Source organism: Amphiura filiformis, chromosome 4, assembly GCF_039555335.1.
Source record: "Amphiura filiformis chromosome 4, Afil_fr2py, whole genome shotgun sequence".
Classification (NCBI taxonomy): Eukaryota; Metazoa; Echinodermata; class Ophiuroidea; order Amphilepidida; family Amphiuridae; genus Amphiura; species Amphiura filiformis.
Genome location: NC_092631.1, coordinates 16,427,665 through 16,438,236, shown reverse-complemented (window position 1 = coordinate 16,438,236; position 10,572 = coordinate 16,427,665). Strand labels below are relative to the sequence as shown.

General features: G+C 36.6%; 1 long non-coding RNA gene across 1 annotated transcript; it reads right to left on the bottom strand.

Annotated features, from left to right (window-relative positions):
- Nucleotides 1–4,158: 4,158 nt before the first annotated feature.
- Nucleotides 4,159–7,698, bottom strand: LOC140149698 (uncharacterized). The gene is made up of 3 exons (XR_011858704.1): nt 7,506–7,698; nt 5,445–5,532; nt 4,159–4,908 (listed from the first exon to the last, which is right to left on the bottom strand). It is a non-coding gene; the product is annotated as an uncharacterized lncRNA (long non-coding RNA).
- Between the last annotated feature and the right edge of the window lie 2,874 nt (nt 7,699–10,572).

Below are 10,572 nucleotides of genomic sequence, written 5' to 3'. Positions count from 1 at the left end.
ATTTTGGTGTAAGTGTTTTCGTCATTTCAGTGTCTGGGATAATGATTTTGATGATGAGAGCAAACTAGTAGACATTGGTTCTACAGACATATCGATAGATATCGGCGATACAATGATATTAATGGGATCAGAAATATGGATCAGGGTCCTATTTCATAAAACTTAGGATTCATCCTAAGTGGGACTTAGGATGAATTGATTCTTCCTAAGTCTTGAACTCTTCCTAACTTTAGGATTGATCCTATCTTCTATATTATAAAGCAACTTAGGAAGAATATCCTTCCTAAGTTTCTTCCTAACTTAGGAAGGGGTCAGGAGGTGTCCTAACTTTATAGGATTCTTCCTAGAGTCCCTATCTTAGCTAAAACGTCAAAAAACCATGATTTTTGTGATTTTGATGAAAATCAAGGGGAAAAGGGTTTAAATGAGTCTAACTCCGTTATTTTTTGAAACTTGGATCTGAAACTTTGCAGATATGTCAAGGTTGATATAAACTTACTATCTATAGTAAAATAATGTGAATCTTATATTTTCACTATCTTCTGTTGTCATGGTAACATGTTTAAAATCCACAGATTTGGTATAAAATGAGTCTAACTCCGTTATTTTTAGGAACTCAAACCTGAAATTTTGCAGGTGTGTCAAGGTTGATCAAAGCTATACATATATTGTCAAAAAAGTGAAACATATATTTTCACTATCTTCTGTTGCCATGGTAACATGTTTAAAATCCACAGATTTGGTAAAAATTAGTCTAACTCCGTTATTTTTAGGAATTCAAATCTGAAACTTTACAGGTATGTCAAGGTTGATAATAGCTAACCATAAACAGTAGAGTAAAGTGAAACATATGTTTTCGTTATCTTCTGTTGCCATGGTAACGTGTTTAAAATCCACAAATTTGGTCCAAAATGAGTCTAACTCCGTTATTTTTAGGAACTCGAACCTGAAATTTTGCAGGTGTGTCAAGGTTGATCAAAGCTATACATATATAGTACAAAAAAGTGAAACATATATTTTCACTATCTTCTGTTGCCATGGTAACATGTTTAAAATCCACAGATTTGGTAAAAAATTAGTCTAACTCCGTTATTTTTAGGAATTCAAATCTGAAAATTTACAGGTATGTCAATGTTGATAATAGCTAACCATAAACAGCAGAGTAAAGTGAAACATATGTTTTCGTTATCTTCTGTTGCCATGGTAACGTTTAAAATCCACAGATTTGGTAAAATGAGTCTAACTCCGTTATTTTTAGAAACTCGAACATGAAACTTTGGTGTATCAAGGTTGATAAAAGCTAACCATATATATTAAAATAAAGTTAAACATATATTTTCGCTATCTTCTGTTGCCATGGTAACATGTATAAAATCCACATATGTAATCTCCACCATACCCTTAAGCCTAACCTCATCCCTTCTACTTAACCATGTACCCAATATGCGGCGGAATTAGCAGGGGGGACATGTCCGGTCCCCGGACCGCTAAATGTTTGCAAGGGGAACGACGGGACGTCCCCCCTAAAAATCATTTTAGAAGAAAAAATTAAGCAATTATTGCCCTGTGCATCTCCTTTTTAGCACAAAAAAACAAAGTTCCAAGAAGAAATTCTGCTACTTCAAAAATCCTAGCAATGCATACTAATTAAATGTGTCCCTGGCCCTATAGAAGCAAAAGTTTCTTTTTTTTTGTTGCATTTGGGGGGGGGGGCACCCGGATGCCCGCTCGAAAATTCAATCCGGTACCCAAGTACATAATTAGCCGTTAGGTGAGAGCCTTACTTTGTGTATAAGGTTTTTTGGTGTTAACAGATTTGGTTATGATGAGAAAACAGGCATTTTGATTAGAAACAGCCAAAATGAAAAGAATTTTTGGATGAAAAAAAATTGCTGTTTGTGGAGAGATAAAATTTTCTCATCGTAGAGAACATAATTGATATGGAGGAACTTGAACACAAAAGTAGGATGGCTTCTTTAATAGGCCAATCACATTAAGGAATATCAGGGTTTAACCCACCACTAACTGCAACAGAAACCATTTAATCACCATCACCATTCATTTCAGAAAAGTATAGGCCTATTATTATTAAAGAAAATATCAAAAGTCCAAGTAGTGGAACAGTGCCTAATTTGCATAAATCCAAAATGGCCGCTTATGCAGGGGTGAAATTTCAAACTTGGTCAAATCAAATCTTGTTAGAAACCATACCAATGTTTTGCTCTCATCATAAGGATACAGAAAAAGTATAGTTTTTCCAGTGTCTGACATAAAGTTCTTGAGTTATAGGCAAACAGGTCAAAGGTCAAATTTTGGGTCCACAGTCGTTTACAATGGAAATATGCTCCAATTTTAATCCAACTGGTCGAGAGGAATACATTGTGGTTTTTAGCAAGATTTGACCAAATTTGAAATTTCACCCCCTGCATAAATGGCCATTTTGGATTTATGCAAATTAGGCAGTGTTCCACTACTTGGATTTTTGGGGACTTTTGATATACTTTTGTGTTATCTTTTGGGAGATGGATGCAATGTATGCAAAATGGATTCTGTTGCAATTAGTGGTGGGTGATTTGGTCTATAACCTTAAGTAGTTTTTATACCAATTATCAAAAACACTAAAACACACAAAACATAATGCAACTTCAAATCATAAGTACATTTTGGAAATCATTTTATTTATTGCATAAACGTTCACTATAAACTTGCTTCACATTTTGATTGTTATGATAACCTTTAAGAGGAAGCCCCACCAGAGCAGTTCTGGGGTGAACCAAATCTGCCATGTTATCAAATTAATCAGTGACAAGGTTATCTCTGAATTTGACAAGGGCTAATTGATGTTTTAATGTTATTGGCAATTGCATCAATTAGCACCTATCAAATTCAGAGATGACCTTGTCGCTGATTAATTTGATAACCAGGCAGCTTTGGTTCACCCCAGAAGAACTGCTCTGGCGGGGGTTCCTCTTTAAAAGAAGTCTCCGACAATCACAACATTATGCCTTATAAGAAAAATAATTATCAAGCATGAATCACATGGTTTTATTTAAAACAAACTCATAGTGACCATAAAAACGTCGAGTGCAATGACGTCTCAGTAATACAAGAAGGCGGACGACAATGGAGCACAAGTAACCATTACGTCATTGCACTTAGATAATTTTGGTGCGGGCATTTTGAATATCGCGTGTTGAGAGCCGACTGTTTTTATTCGTTTTTATGGTCAATATGAGTTTGTTTCAAATAAAACCATGTGATTCATGCTTGATAATTATTTTTCTAACATATAAGGCATAATGTTATGATTGCCGCAGACCCGTTTAATAGACATGGACCTTCATGTAGTAATTCTGTGCGAGGATTGGAGGAAGACATACTAATATTCTAATCTTAGTGGCCTTAGTGTTGGATCGGGGACCTCCTACACCAGTGTCAAAGACCAATGGACCCCCCTCTCAATTGACTAAGAATGAGAATAAACTATATGAATTTCTGTTTTTACTATCATCAACTGTGTGTAGGAATGTCCAATATTTCCTTAATGGATAGGCCTACCGCAAATGTGCCAGCATGATTCAGCATCCACAACTCAAAATATTGAACCTGCCTTGCCTCTATCACACCGTTCACATGGCTAGTAAAAACAACAATTCATTAAAAAGCTATTCAATTTTCAAAATAATACTGAGTGCCATTCTTTTACTCATAGAAAAGATAGGAGTGAAAATAAAATAGAAATCATGGTGTTGCTGTCTAAAGTGGACAAATTTGCATATTTAAGTGTTTCCGTACTATTTTTAGGGGCTGTGCAATAATTATGAGCCTTGGTGGGAGGGTAAAATGGGAGGGGCAACACATTTTTGGCCAGCTGAAAGGGAGGGATACATTGTGGTTTTTAGCAAGATTTGACCAAATTTGAAATTTCACCCCCATTCTTTTACTCATAGAAAAGATAGGAGTGAAAATAAAATAGAAATCATGGTGTTGCTGTCTAAAGTGGACAAATTTGCATATTTAAGTGTTTCCGTACTATTTTTAGGGGCTGTGCAATAATTATGAGCCTTGGTGGGTGGGGGTAAAATGGGAGGGCAACACATTTTGGCCAGCTGAAAGGGAGGGTGCGTGCATATTTTGACAAGCGGAGTGAGCGGTAGTAAGCGATTTTTGGCTTACATTCATGGGGCACCAAAAAAGGAAATGGTTCGGAAATGCTTAAATATGCAAATTTTCCTGCTCGCTGCGATCGCAACATGTATCTAGACCAATGAAGGTTTGAACAAGGGGGGAGAGGGCAAAGATTTTTGGCAGGCTGAGAGGGCAAGCGATTTTTGGCAGGCCGTGAGGGGGGGGGGCAAGTGATTTTTGTAGAGCCGTTCAGAAATTTCATTGCACATGCACAGCCCCCATGAATGTCAAAATCCCCCCCTTGGCTTGTCAGAAATGTCTACCCCCCTGGCTCGCCAAAAATATCCCCCCCAAAAAAAAAAATTACCCTCCCACCAGTGCTCATAATTATTGCACAGCCCCTAATTGCTCTGCCACTTGAGAGAATATCACAACACTTTTTTCATGTAACCATGGACATGAACAGTGTTATTGCACTTACCTGTAGGTGCATTTTGCAAAATTTGTAAATTATATAACATTTGTAACTTTAAGTTCTAGTCCATCTTAAAGATAGTCAGGTAATATGTATTGCCATTTACTTCCAATTTTAGAGATAAACTTATCCAATCCTTATACTGATATTTATAGTGTCATTTAAGAATTTACTTTGTACCAGTCATGTAGCCAGGACATGTAGATTGCATAATCATCAAGAATATGATCAGTCTCTTGAGTCACCTATTGTGTTGTTTTTCCTGCAACCATGGCAGCCGTAAGGTTGATTTTTAAATCATGCCCCTGTAAAATAAGACAAAAATAGTAAGAACATATTAAAAAGTGTGAATTAAATGGAAAACGTTTTGACATATGTTTCTAAATAGGTTAGGTCTCAGCTAGCTAGCTATTATGCAATTTGCAATGAATTCTGCCAACATGAATTTCAATTTATTGAATGAAATTAGTCAATTACCATCTAAAATTATTTTCCAACGCCTAATCTGTGAAACGTACCGCTTAAAATATAACCGACCAACTTTCTAAGTCATGACACAGACACATATTATTACATAATTTGTACTGAAGTCTGTTTACCTTTAAAAGATCCCAATTAATTTTATTTTGAATTTCTTTAAATTTTAAAAATAATTTTGATTTAAATCATGGACCTGATACTGAAAAGAAATACAAGGTAAATTTTTACAAGAGATTTTACCCCAATTCTCCAACATCCTTCATATTGTGGATTTCATCATTACATGTAAATAAAGAGTTCTAAATTCTCTGTTATCTTTTATCTGCATGGGTTTGCTGTTTGCATTCATTATTCTACTTACCATTGATAGATCCACTGACCACTGCGTCTTCACAGACTCTTCATAGAAATCAAACCAATCCACTTAACACATTGATAACCAGCATCAACTGCAAATCAAACACACAATTAAGCATTATGATCAGTTAATTTAAAAAAAATCAAACTTTATAAGGGGCAGCATCAAAACTCGACTGCCAGTTGCCCACTGGGTCATTGGGTTCAGCTTCTAATCGCTAGTGTTCACTCATGTGCTGATGTCCACACAAGCACATTTAAAATCAACGGCACATTGACATCAAGGATTTTTCAAGATTTTAGGCCTAGTAAAGCTTTACGAGGGCCTAAAATCTCGATAAAATCTTGATTTTACTGTTCCGTAAACGCTACGGCACATTGAAATCAAGGATTTTTCAAGATTTTAGGCCTCCTAAAGCTTTGCGTAAAAGCTACGGAACATTGGAATCAATTAAAATTCTCAATTTCAATTTTATTGAGATTTTAGGCCTGATAAAGATTTACGAGGCCTAAAATCTCGATACAATTCTTGATTTTACTGTTCCGGAAAAGCTACGGCACATTGAAATCAAGGATTTTATCGAGATTTTAGGCCTCCTAAAGCTTTGCATAAAAGCTACGCAACATTGGAATCAACTCTCAATTTCAATTTTATCAAGATTTTAGGCCTTGTAAACCTTTACAAGTTTAAAATTCTTGATTCTACTGTTGAAAAACATTTAAGTTTAAGAGGCCTAAAAATCTTGATAAAATCCTTGATTTAAATGTGCCGTAGCTTTTAATTTATGGAACATTGAAATATAAAATCTTATCAAGATTTTTAGGCCTCTTTACACCCGTTGGCGTTGGGTGTTTTTGACAGCATGAAATAAACCAAACAATTATTATTGCAAAATTTCTCCAAATCTATGCTAAGGCTACGCATGAAATAGAACCGAGAACAATATTGATCACGGGATGAGTACGAACAATATTGATCACGGGATGAGTACGAAGTAGGAAACCAAATTTATTCCTGTGATTTATTTATCTGGCCAGCTATCTACTGGATCGGGAGAAAATAATAAGAAGCCCTTTATTTCAATTTCGCTGACATTTGTGTGCTAAAACACCCCTATTTTTCCAATTTCACAGACAATTTTGTGCGCGGACAAGCCCTAAAAATGACCCCTTTTTCCTCGATTTTGGTAACGATCGTGCGGTCAGTATTGCAAGTTGAGTGACCCCACCGGGGGTTTACAAAGCCTAAACTAAACTCTCAATAAAATTGAAGTTGAGAATTTTAATTGATTTCAATGTTCTGTTGCTTTACGAGGGTTAAACGAGGCCTAAAATCTCGATAACAGTTCTCATTGTACATGTGAACGCTATCGGTGGAACAATAATCGGGACATGGCAGTACATGCATGATTGAAAAAGGAATTTGGTACTCCCTACAAGTACAAAATTATAGTCTGTCCACATAGAAGTACAAACCAAATTTTGTGGCATCGGGGGTCGATGGCGGGGACGTCGATGCTTTGCGTCACACGCGAATGTGACGCGACGCGTAAATAATGAGCGTGGTGCGCTCGGCAAGTACAAATCGTGCAGCAGTTAGCGCGCCAAGAAGCATTGCACTGAAATAATTATTCTCATACCTCCAGTTTCCGAGGTCTATTTACTTTGTACTTCTGTGGACAGACTGTATGCATGACGTGCCTAGCCTATAAATAATATTTTAAATTACTCCCCCCTATTCCCTATCGCAATTTACTGCCTGAAAACTTCACAATTCCTGACCGCGATGTGTATGGTAAACTGTCCAGGCAAAAATAAAGGCATATTCAATAAATACGAGTCAGCCGTGAAGACATTAAAAAGCTTAAGTTTACCCCTATACATTTGCATAGGGTTTTGTGTGCCTCCACAGACGCCGATTTACTTCCTTAAAAATGTCACGTTTTCTGACATTTTTATGGCCAGACAAAAGCACATAGGTAAAATAATGTCATTTACTAGCAGAAAAAAGAAGAAAAATCCTCAAATCATACATATAAGCCATGATTTGAGGCAATTTACTCACCATTTCACTTTTGTGTGCACATTGAAAAAGCGGCCATCTTGGTTTCTTCTCTGGATAAGCAAACTCATGAATATGCAAATTAGCTTCTTCCACAAATACATGGCATACTGTTGAACTATTTAGGAAGAATCAAAATAGGATTCTTCCTATCCTAAGATCAATCATAAGTCCTGACTTAGGATGAATTGCATTGGAACTCTTCCTAAATAAGTTAGGAAGAGTTACTTAGGATGAATCCTAAGTCTAGCTTTATGAAATAGGACCCTGGTTTCAAACTAGCGATCCAATGACAAAACCAAGGCAGCTTACATAATTCATTTTACCCACTGGCGAAGGTCAAACTGCTGAGTTTGAGGCGCACCCAAGTGTGAATGGAATTAAAGTACGAATTAATGCTGGTGAAAAAGGTAAAAAATTTTAAGGTAACACTAAATGCAAAAAGAAATATTATATGGTGGAACAATTCACCCTTTGCACGGATCCGCCATCTTGCTACCAAAACGAGGTTCTCCCTCTAACGCGCCAGAAGGCTTTTGCAAAACGTACACGGTAGCTTAAGCATGCGTTTGACAGGCGTACGCACACACAGCACCCACTTTGTGGATAGAACCTTGTTTTGAAATACACTTGCGATCGGCGAATGCATAAAAGATACTCGATTATTGTCCTATATTTGAGACCGTTTTCTGCGCAGTATCGCAGCGTATGCGACACTGTACAAATCTACTTGCATTTCCGGATGCAGATAACAAGTCAAAATCTAATGTCGGAACAAATGACCGATTTTTAAGTTAATAATCCCTCATTTATTGATGCTTGATTTGGTTTAGTGTTCCGATCTAAACCCCGGGATTTGAATGCCTTCTTGCGAGATGCATTCTTTGGGTTGCAAACGTTCCCCTTTTGAGATGATTAATTTGGGATTTCAAATGTTCTCCTATTGGGATGCATGACGCCCCTAAAAGGATGTTCAAGTAGGAACTTCGTCGACATATGTGATTTAAAAAATAATTAATATATAGCATAATATAGTAGCCTGTGCCCATAAGGAAGCTTAATGCTGGTCTTAACACTGGAATTATTGCAAACTTACACAAGTATACACATTTAGAATAGCAAAGATTTAATGAATCCATATGCGAGGTCAAATTTGCTAAGTTTTGAAGAAAATACTCCTTAAAGCGTTTTCTTTTTGTCCAATAAAAAAAAAGAGAAACGAAATAAATAGATAAATATGAAATGCAAAAAAGAAATTAATAATAATATAACAAAATTCTGCTTGTAGCATGCGATTTTAATATGATGCTATTAGTTTCAAAGTTCGGCACCACATGACGTAAACATTGTCGTGTATAATTAAACATGTTTTTTGAATGTGTTCTAAATGGTATATCAAGTCAAATGATATACCATTTTAAAGCTTATGATATATATTTTCTAAACACAAAATTGACCGGGCCGACTTAACGGCTGATTCCTGGTGTACAATCACATATATCCTACTGTTATGTTTAATATTGGTAAAGGGTCTGTGTCTGTGTTTAAAACTTTAAACTTCAAAAAAAATATTTGCGAACCCTCTATAAAACATCAACAAAGTTTTGCAGCATCTGTTTTTTAAATGTAATGAAAATGTGTATGCCGTTTTATAACACGACAAATTTTAACGCAAGCTTTTCTAGCGTTTTGCGAATAATTCCAAAAACGTGTTTGTTTGCTGGGATGTTCGTTACCTCTATATCCATGGCAGGTAACCACATTTCACTCCTTCGTAAATGTTCTTTCTTAAAGATTTAAAACCTATTCTCATTTTACTGTTATAATGCCAGTCAGCAACTGTGCCACTCTATTTGAGTGTATCTCACTTTGTGTCGATTGGAAGTTAGTCTGTGATGGATATGCGTCGTGTTCTGATGGCTCAGATGAGGAACACTGTGATAAGGGTAAGAGCAAAACATGTTCCCGGATTCGTTAGGATCGGGACACATTATTTACCCTATGATTTAATCATGAGGTCGCCTTAGTTTCATGGTCCCCCGGAAGGGCACTCAACACAAATGACCATACGGGTATGTTCCCCGGAAAGACGCCCCCTTTTTGGATCTCGCAGCTCCGAAAGACCTCTATCCCTGGAGGGGATTCTACATGGTTGAAGGTATACGGAGATGTGCCACGGTTTTGGGTTACCTTTTCAGCGATGTTGGTATATTGATGGGTGGTTTTTCAGTGGAGACCAATGCGCCCAATTGGGCGTATTTTAGCAAAGTGCCCCTAAAAGTGTCCAATTAGGGCAAATTTGGGTGCTTTTTGGGTGTTTTGGTGAACAATTGGTATACTGATGGGTGGGAAAAACAGGAAAAAGTAGAAACCCGTGTGTGCAGCTACAAATATGGGTGGTTTTATTCGAATGAGTATAGCTTGGGTTTGCTGTGAGCAATTACAACAAATAATTTAGTTATTTAGACGTGTAGACTCTTTCTAATGCTCTTTTTATTTACAAAGGATTCCTTATAGATCAGTAATTGAAGACTTGAGCGCAAGAAGACCGTAAGTCCACTTGGGCCCTCAAGATGTATACATTTTTTGCTTGCTTCTGTAAGGTATCATTGCATTTGCTCACACTTGTAAAAGGGTTAGACACGAAACGTCGTGTAATTTAATGTATTTTACATTATTATCAGGCGCTGTGCCAAACTTTGTTTACCCAACTGTCGACCATATATATATGTATATATATATTTCTATTTGACTTGTGCATTAACTCTGAAGGGGGACTTGACAATACACGTTGCACCAAAATTGCGAATTAAGCATATTGTTTGAGATTTCTTTGAGACCAGTTTGGATGAATTCAAACCATTTTTAAAATTTGACCTCTGTGTATGACACTTCTATAACCTTACTCGACTTTATAACCCCTGAACTATGCACCATAGAACAATTCTTAGCGATGAGAGGAACAATTTGAGATATATTTCAACATGATAGGACCATTTTGGAGTTTTGGCCCCATTATGAACTTCGAGGTTTCGATCCCTCGTGGGAGTCATAGGGGGCATATAGAAAA